At 32.5% G+C, this 8,465-nt stretch overlaps 1 long non-coding RNA gene across 1 annotated transcript; it reads right to left on the bottom strand.

The window, feature by feature from the left end:
* Window positions 1-6,812: 6,812 nt before the first annotated feature.
* On the bottom strand, window positions 6,813-7,900 carry LOC142227686 (uncharacterized). The gene is made up of 2 exons (XR_012719977.1): window positions 7,053-7,900; window positions 6,813-6,964 (listed from the first exon to the last, which is right to left on the bottom strand). It is a non-coding gene; the product is annotated as an uncharacterized LOC142227686 (long non-coding RNA).
* Between the last annotated feature and the right edge of the window lie 565 nt (window positions 7,901-8,465).

Raw genomic sequence — 8,465 nt, 5'->3', positions numbered from 1 at the left:
TTTTAAACACAATATATTTAAGTGCAAACATGTAATGTTCTCAAACTAACACTAAATGTTTGGAACACATATGTTAATATGTTAGAATATATTATGTTTGGGGCATGCATGTTTCATAAAAATTATATGTGTGAATGTAAACATATATAAATTTACAAATTTAGATTAAACATATATATGTTGTGATATTTTATTCAGAGAGCGAAAGAGAGAGAGAGAGAGAGAGAGTATAGAGAAAGAAATAGAGATAAAAACCGGGAGGGTTGACGAAAGATATCAAATTAACACAGTGAGAGAATCGAAAGAGAGCAATTTCTGTGAAACCGCTTATATGTTGTTTCGGAAACTGCTTTATGATAAGGCCAAAAATTTTATACGCTTAAGTCTAAATATTATTTAATTTAAGTCTAAATATTATTTAATTTGTGTATATTATAAAATTATTTATGTATGTTTATACTCGACCCCACGTTCTTCCTTTGTTAGAGTTTTTGAATTCCTTCCAAAATATCAAACTTTTATACCAAAACCAGTTTTTTATTACAAAATTGTTATTTTTGCAATAAAAAAATAATATTTTATCCAAAAGCTCAGTCCATTTCGTTTATATCAAGCACTGTTTCCGACTGTAAATCTTTAATAACCCACATTTCGAAGTTTCATTATAAAAATTTAATATAGTATAAATATAAATGCGTAAATTAAAAAAAAAAAACAATTGGTGTTTGGTCGGAGCAGGGATTGAACCCACGACCCTTTGCATGTACGGCAGACATGCTAACCACTGCTCCACGTTGCCAACACATGTATGTTTCTGTTAAATAATGTTATGTTTGCATGGGCTCGTGGGCGCTGCAAACTATGCTATATAAATGTATCTTATAACGATAATTGTCTTCTGGTGACTATAACAGCTACGTAGCTCAGTGGTAGTGTGTTGGCTTACAAACTGTATGGTCCTCGGTTCGATTCTCCGTCCAGGCGAAAGGTAAAATTTAAAAAAAATTATAAAATTGAATAATTTCTTCAACATTATTTGTATTACAGAAAAAGGTGCCAAGAACTAAAAAATTTCGTGGAAGTGAAAATTATGTTAGGGAATGAGCACAATCTTCTTTGTGGAAAATTCTTCCAAGAATATAATATTTTTGGCTCAAAATGCTTCCAAAAATAGAATATGTTCACATAAAACAAACATATTAATGTTTCGGCAGTATCCAATAATATATGTGCTTCCTGCAAAATATGTTTGGAACATATGTTAGAGAGGCGATTTTTTTTGAGGGTGTATTAATCAAACATATGCAAATTGGTTCAGATTTAGATATAGCTTCCATATATATGCATCGCTCGATTTTCCCAAATTTGGTCACAGTACTCTTATTTATTAACCAATGTCCGTAGGTGCAATATCAACTACAGCCAGTGTTGCTAGAAGTAGAGGAAATTCCCTATATGTAGGGCTTTTGTAATATTTAACGTCTTGTAGGGACGTAGGGCCACCCACAATGTAGGGACATTTTCACTCACCACAATTTGTAATAATTTTTACATTTTGGTGGCTCTACACCCAAAAAAAGTGAACCCACCGTGGAAGAAAATGTAGGTTTATTTTAGAAAATTTTAACTAAAATAGTTTTCTAATTGCAACATGTTACAAATAAGTTATTACTTTTTGTCAAATTGAAGAAAATTTTTAAAAAATAATTAATTTTTTCTGTTTTTTAAGAAAATTTCGTTTGTTGAAAGAAAAAATTGGATTTAAAAATTTTTTAAATGTCTTTAGCGCTCTACGAACTTCGAGACAGGTACAATTTTAGTAAAACTTACTCATTTGAGAGACTTATGAACTCAGTTTAAGCAAACTTCTGATATTTTAGGAAAATATGAACTATTTTATTTTTTAGTAAAATTTTGCACTATATTTGTATACAACTTTTTTTGTTATTTTTAGTTCACTTCATTAAAGTTAGCAAAAAATTATTCAAAAAAGAACATTTACTCATTTGTGCAAAATTTAACTAAAATCAAGTAATCTTCATGAACTAAAATAAATTTCAGTTGTCATTAGAGCCCCTTTTTATGGGTGTAGAGGGGGAAATTAGAAGCCGGCAAGGCTTGATATTTAACAATGTGTGGTAACAACAGTTACCACTCGTGCCAAAAAAAATCTAATAACATTTGAAGATTACCACAAATCTACCAAACAAATATTTCTATAGAAATTTTTGTCAAAACTTTATTCCTGTAGACAATTTTGTCAACATTTTATTTCCATAGAAAATTTTGTCAAAATTGTATTTCTATAGCAATTTTTTTAAATACTATTTCTATAAACAATTTTCTCAAAATTTTATTTCTATGGAATTTTTTCTCAAAATTTTATTTCTATAGAATTTATTGTCAAAATTTTATTTCTACAGAAAAATTTCGCACAAAAATTTGTTTATAGAAACTTTCTCCAAAATTTTATTTTTATAGAGATTGAACAAAAAAAAAACACTATTTTGGGTAGAATTCTACCAACTGTGGCAACCGTGATTTATATTCTAAGTTATATACGTTGCATATTCATGTTTTAAGATAATAAAGCACTTACAACCATTTTTGTTTTGTAAAATTTGTTTAAACTTAACGAAAAATATTGTAGGGAATATTGTTTGGGAATGTATGGGAAAGTAGGGAACTTTTTTTGTCCTTGTAGGGTAAACCGAACATTTTCCCTGCCAACACTGACTATGAGCTATAGTCAGATTGATACAAAGCACCCATAAACATGTACCCCTTAATTTTCTTAAATATGCAACTGCGGTTTATCTCCCAGACCTATATCAATGTTACCCCACAAATGCTAATGATTACTAATTCAGTAAGGGTGGTTTAGGGTATGATATAGTCGGCCCCTTCCGACTTTCTACTTTACTTACTTGTTTAAATTAGGGAATGAATCGTGTATTGTATTGTTATTTATTTATTAATAACACAAGGGAACAATTCTGCTGATTATGAACTGAATATTGTTTTTAAGGTCATTTGGGATGCTGAATCCAAATCTGCACTTAGTTCTTCTTCTACCAGCTTAACTTTTCGAGATATACCGAAAGGTATATAGGGAAGAAATAATTACGAACCGATATGAACTTTTGTGCGGTAATTATAAAGGGTGGTTAAATTGTAAGGGCCGATGTTGAATGTGAACAACACCTAAACGCCAAGTATTTTTCCGAATTTTATTTGACATTTCTCTATTTCAGACTTACTCAATTTGAACCATGGACGTCGTGAATGGGCAGAATGGGTCCAAGAAATGGCAACAGTGGATGATCAATTTTCGAAGAAAATCATCTTCAGTGATGAGGCACATTTTCACCTTAGTGGATTCGTCAATAAACAGAATTGCCGCATTTGGGCGAATGAGAATCCAAGAGTGATTGTCGAAAAATCTCACGTAATGGCGATGTCAATTGGCCGCCAAGATCATGTGATTTGACACCGTTGGACTTTTTTCTTTGGGGTTAAAAAGGTGTACGTCGATAAGCCAGCAACAATTCAAGAGCTAAATGATGAGATAATTCGGCACATTAACGGCATAGAACCTCCATTATGCCTCAGCGTCATCGAAAATTTGGACCATCGGATGAAGGTGTGCCACCGAGGTCGCGGCGCCCGTTTGGCCGATATTTTGTTCCATACATAATTGAGTAATACCAATATATCATAATAAAATAAAATTACAATAATTTCCTAAATAGTTTGTGTTTTATTCAAAATCAACATCGGCCCTTGAAATTTTAACCACCCTTTAGAACCAGAATTGAAACATGGGGATCCCTTTATATGGGGGTTATATACAATTATGAACAAGAGTCTACCAAAAATGGCAGATTTTTTACTGTTTGGTAGATTGGTAGAATTCTTGATGTTTTGGAAGATTTTGCAAAATATTCCTCTCCAATTACGAGGTACTTCATACATTTTCTACAGAAATAACATTCTGACAAAATTTTCTATAGAAATAAAATTTTGACAAAATTTTCTATAGAAATATACATATGTAATTTTGACAAAATTTTCTATGGCAATAAAATTTTGGTAGATTCATTTGGCTCGAATGGCATTCGTGATTTTTCTGTGATTGGGGATCGGTTTATCTGGGGGCTATATATAACTATAGATCGATACGGATCAATTTTCTGCTAGTAACCGATTTTCGCCATTAAGATAAGGCCCGGCCGATGTTCTATCGTATTTAGTTGATTTCAACACGAGCATATACCATTCCATGTATTGATCAATTTTTATTTTATTTTTAGTAAAGATTTCTAGCGGTATAGGATGATTCCGTCAATTCATGGCAGAGGGTACGTGAGTTCATTTAGTGCAATTTTCATCTTTCGATGTCACCTACTTTGTATTTAGATTTTTTATATACATATATTTTAATAAAATAAAATATAATATTTAACTGGGACGAAATTGGTTTTTAATTCGGTCATTAGTATTATCGAAGTTGGGCAACACAACCGAATGATGAAAGTAGCAACAACCAATGTCGTCGGCAGACCCAACCAACACCATATGAGATATTGGTTGTGTCAACCGAATCAGTCGGGTGGCACAACTGCCAACTGGTAGTTGCTACGACTGCCAAAAGGAGGTTGGCAATAAATCCGATTGTCACAACCAATCTGTATTCTCTGTGTACTAGCGCAATGTACCAAGTTTCAACCGGATCGGATGAATTTTGCTCCTTCAAGAGGCTGCGATATATATAATTATGGATCAATTCTGGTATGATTGATAGAGACCATATACTAACACCACGTACCAAATTGCAGCCAGATCGGACGAAATATGCTTCTCTTCGAGGATCCGTAAGCCAATTCTGGGGGTCAGTTTATATGGGGGCTATATGTAAAAGTGAACCGATATGGCCCATTTGCAATACCATCCGACCTACATCAATAACAACTACCTGTGCCAAGTTTCAAGTCGATTGTTTGTTTCGTTCGGAAGTTAGCGTGATTTCAACAAACGGACGGACGGACATGCATACATCGACTCAGAATTCCATCACGGCCCAGAATATATATACTTTATGGGGTTTTAGAGCAATATTTCGATGTGTTACAAACGGAATGACAAAGTGGTTCCAAATCGCATTTTTGGAAATAATTCTGCAACTTTTGGACGGATAAAGATATTAACATAATTTTTTCTTTGTATGAAAGCTGAGGTGTTTTTGCACAAGGAGTGTATTTTATAGTATCTACAAGTGTACCGAGTTTTATTTAAATCGGTTCAAATTTATGTATAGCCCCCATATTAACGTACTTTTGCAGAAATGCATTATTTTACCCAAGTTAGTGACGTTTAGTGTAAATTTTTTGCGTATTTGGCTAAGAACGGGTCTAAATATGATACATCGTTGGAAAGGTACTTGCGCTTTATTTATTTGCTTTATTTATTTGCTTTATTTTGAAAAGAACAAAAATTTTTTTTTCGAAAATACCGATTTTTGGGAATTAAAAATATGAATTGAAACCTTAATAACTTTTGAACTAATTGTGATATAATTATGATTTTTATAGATTTTTGCATGGAAAATGGTTTTAAGAAACATTGCAGAATATACTAATCCCAAATTGATGTCAAAAATCCTCAAAATCCCCAAAGTGGGGACATATGTTTCTTCTTTTGTATTTTGCATATTTCTCAGCTGTTTACTGGAAAATACATCAGCTTTCATACAAAGAAAAAATTATGTTGATATCTTTATCCGTAAAAAAAAATTATGCATATTAATTGTTTTTTCAAAACTTGAACGATATCTCTAAAACTACTTGGAAAATTTAAAAACATTGTAAGCACGGCTTATGGGGACATATGTTGAAAAAAACGTTTTCTTTTGTAATTTGCCTATTTCTCAGCTGTTTACTGGAAAACACATCAGCTTTCATACAAAGAAAAAATTATGTTGATATCTTTATCCGTAAAGGAAAAAATTTTATATATTTTATTTTTTTGTCAAAACTTGAACGATATCTCTAAAACTACTTGGAACATATAAAAACATTGTAAGCATTGCTTAAAGAGAATATTGTTTGGAAGTTTCTGATTTTTTTATTTAATAAAAAAAAAAAATTATACATTTTATTATTATTATTTTTTTTCAAAACTTTAACGATATCTTTAAACTACTGGGAACATTTAAAAACATTGTAAGCACTGCTTAAAAAGAATATTGTTTGGGAGTTTCTGAGTTTTTTATTTAATATAGTGATTTAGCCTTTTTATTGAATTTTTCAACTGTAATTATGTTAAATTTTTCTTTGAATTTGAACGAAAATTTTATTCTGTTCTTAATTTTGCAGTCACCTTTTTATTGGAAATATTTAGGTGATAATTTTTCTGCTTATGCGTTTGAGAGGTATTATTAATATTATAATTGTTTTTTTTTTTTTTGTCTTACATGCTAATTTCTTATGGAAATTACATACGAGAATTATGCTTCCCAAATTGAACCATTGAACAAATAGAAATAAATTTGCACAGACATTACTGAATTTACCTGATTGGTGAAAGATCACATAATGCCTTGTTTCTAGTTAACAACAATTACTGTGATAACTAATTGAAACTAGTTTGAGAAAATAACACTTCTAACGATAACATTAGTAGTTTTTTTCATTTTTACGACGGGCTCTTCATAGCTTACTTACTATATAATAGTATATACTTACTTGCTAATATAATAGTATATACTTACTATTTTTATATAAGCCTGATATCAATGCAGGTTAATTTCCAAATTGTTTATACTATATATCATTACAATATTTATTCGAGCTTATTGGACAATAAAATGCCAGTTAGCACTCCACACAAGCTTGACTATACACATGTTTCATCGCTGGCTAATTCGTCCATAAAATTGTTGCGGAGGCCCGGCAGAGATAGGCGACTACGTGCGAACAAGAAAGGAAAATAAGAAAATATCGCATGAGATAAATTTTTGTTGCTCGCGAACATTTTTTTTTTGCTCGACCTACCCTAATCTACACCAACAGTACCCTACACCGATGTGGACAGTATTATGTATGTAATTATGTGGATGTGACGCGTAATGAACAGCGCGATCTGTGGCCATATGCTAATCTAATCAGAATCAGCAGTATGCAGACCGTACCAATGAATTTACACCCGCATTGTTGTTTATTTTTGGCAGATTTATTTAGGGGCCCAGTAATTGATATTTGATCGGGTTGTATTCAAATTCATACAGATTATGTTCACAGGTAAAATTCCCCAGAGTAGAGGAGAAGAGTTGAATGAGACAATCGAAATACGTACTGGAATTCTATATTCTCATTTTTTATTCATATTATTCTCACAACAAAGAGTATTTTTTTTTTGTGGCCCAAGCGTGTCACATTTGGCAGGCTGCTGATGAAGACGTCTCGTACGTGGGTTCCATCTGGTAGTCCACAGCGTCCGTGGTGAGGTTAGGTAATTTGGCTGAGTGTGCCACAAATGATCTTTTGGCCGTGGGACTCATAGGCGGCGGTTTGGCGAGTAGTGTTATGACCCATAATGCTGGCGAGGCTTTTTGTTCAATTATAAGGAATCTCCGTATTCTAAAAGGGAATTCCAAATTTCCCTTTGCCAGATGTTAGCCCAACATTAAATATATGGATGTGCAGTGCGGCTGGGGTATGCGTCTTATTGGGCGACGGAAAAGTGATGGTTTGTGCTTGGCTTGGGAATACCCGGAACTGCGGACAGAAATGGTGCTTATCGTTTGTGTTTTTTATATATATTTATTGCACCAAATAATTATAAAATATTTTTTTTGTTCTTCAATTGGTTTTTGCGTCTGGCGTGGTTAGTGGTTAGTAGAATGTGGGTGCGGTGTTGGAAAGCATAGAAAAATGAGAAAAAAGGTAAGGTTGCGTTGTTACACCGTAGTAGGAATACTATAGTAGGGTTGCTCGGTGGACACAAAATTCATTCATGAGATCCCGCGAAACATGGGGAATGACGACGGTGAGATGTTCAACGGTCGAAAATAGAATCAAGTATAAATATTCATGAAAAAAGAATTTAAACTTGGTTTCAGTAGAAAAGGATAGATATTAGTTAAAAAGATGGCGAAAGTTAGCTTTGAAGGCATTTTTAGGGGGGTATTTAAGCGCAAATAGCGCCAAAAGTTGCCATTTGTAAAAGTTAATCAGCGAAAACAATTCCTACGGACGGTATTCCAATTTGAATTTGAAGTATCTTTGTGTTGGATCATTGAGAAATTATAGAAGAAGTAAGAATCGTGTAAAGTTAATGAAGTGAAGAGGAAATTTTAATGTTGTTTTATTAGTAAATATAGATTTATTCGCGAGTGAGAAATTATTGCACAACGACAGGTGTACTCGGGTGTTTTTGTGTTGCATTAAGGCAAATTAATAAAGTAA

The sequence above is a fragment of the Haematobia irritans genome, chromosome 2 (assembly GCF_050003625.1).
Source record: "Haematobia irritans isolate KBUSLIRL chromosome 2, ASM5000362v1, whole genome shotgun sequence".
NCBI classification, from domain to species: Eukaryota; Metazoa; Arthropoda; class Insecta; order Diptera; family Muscidae; genus Haematobia; species Haematobia irritans.
This window is presented reverse-complemented; position numbering and strand designations above follow the sequence as displayed.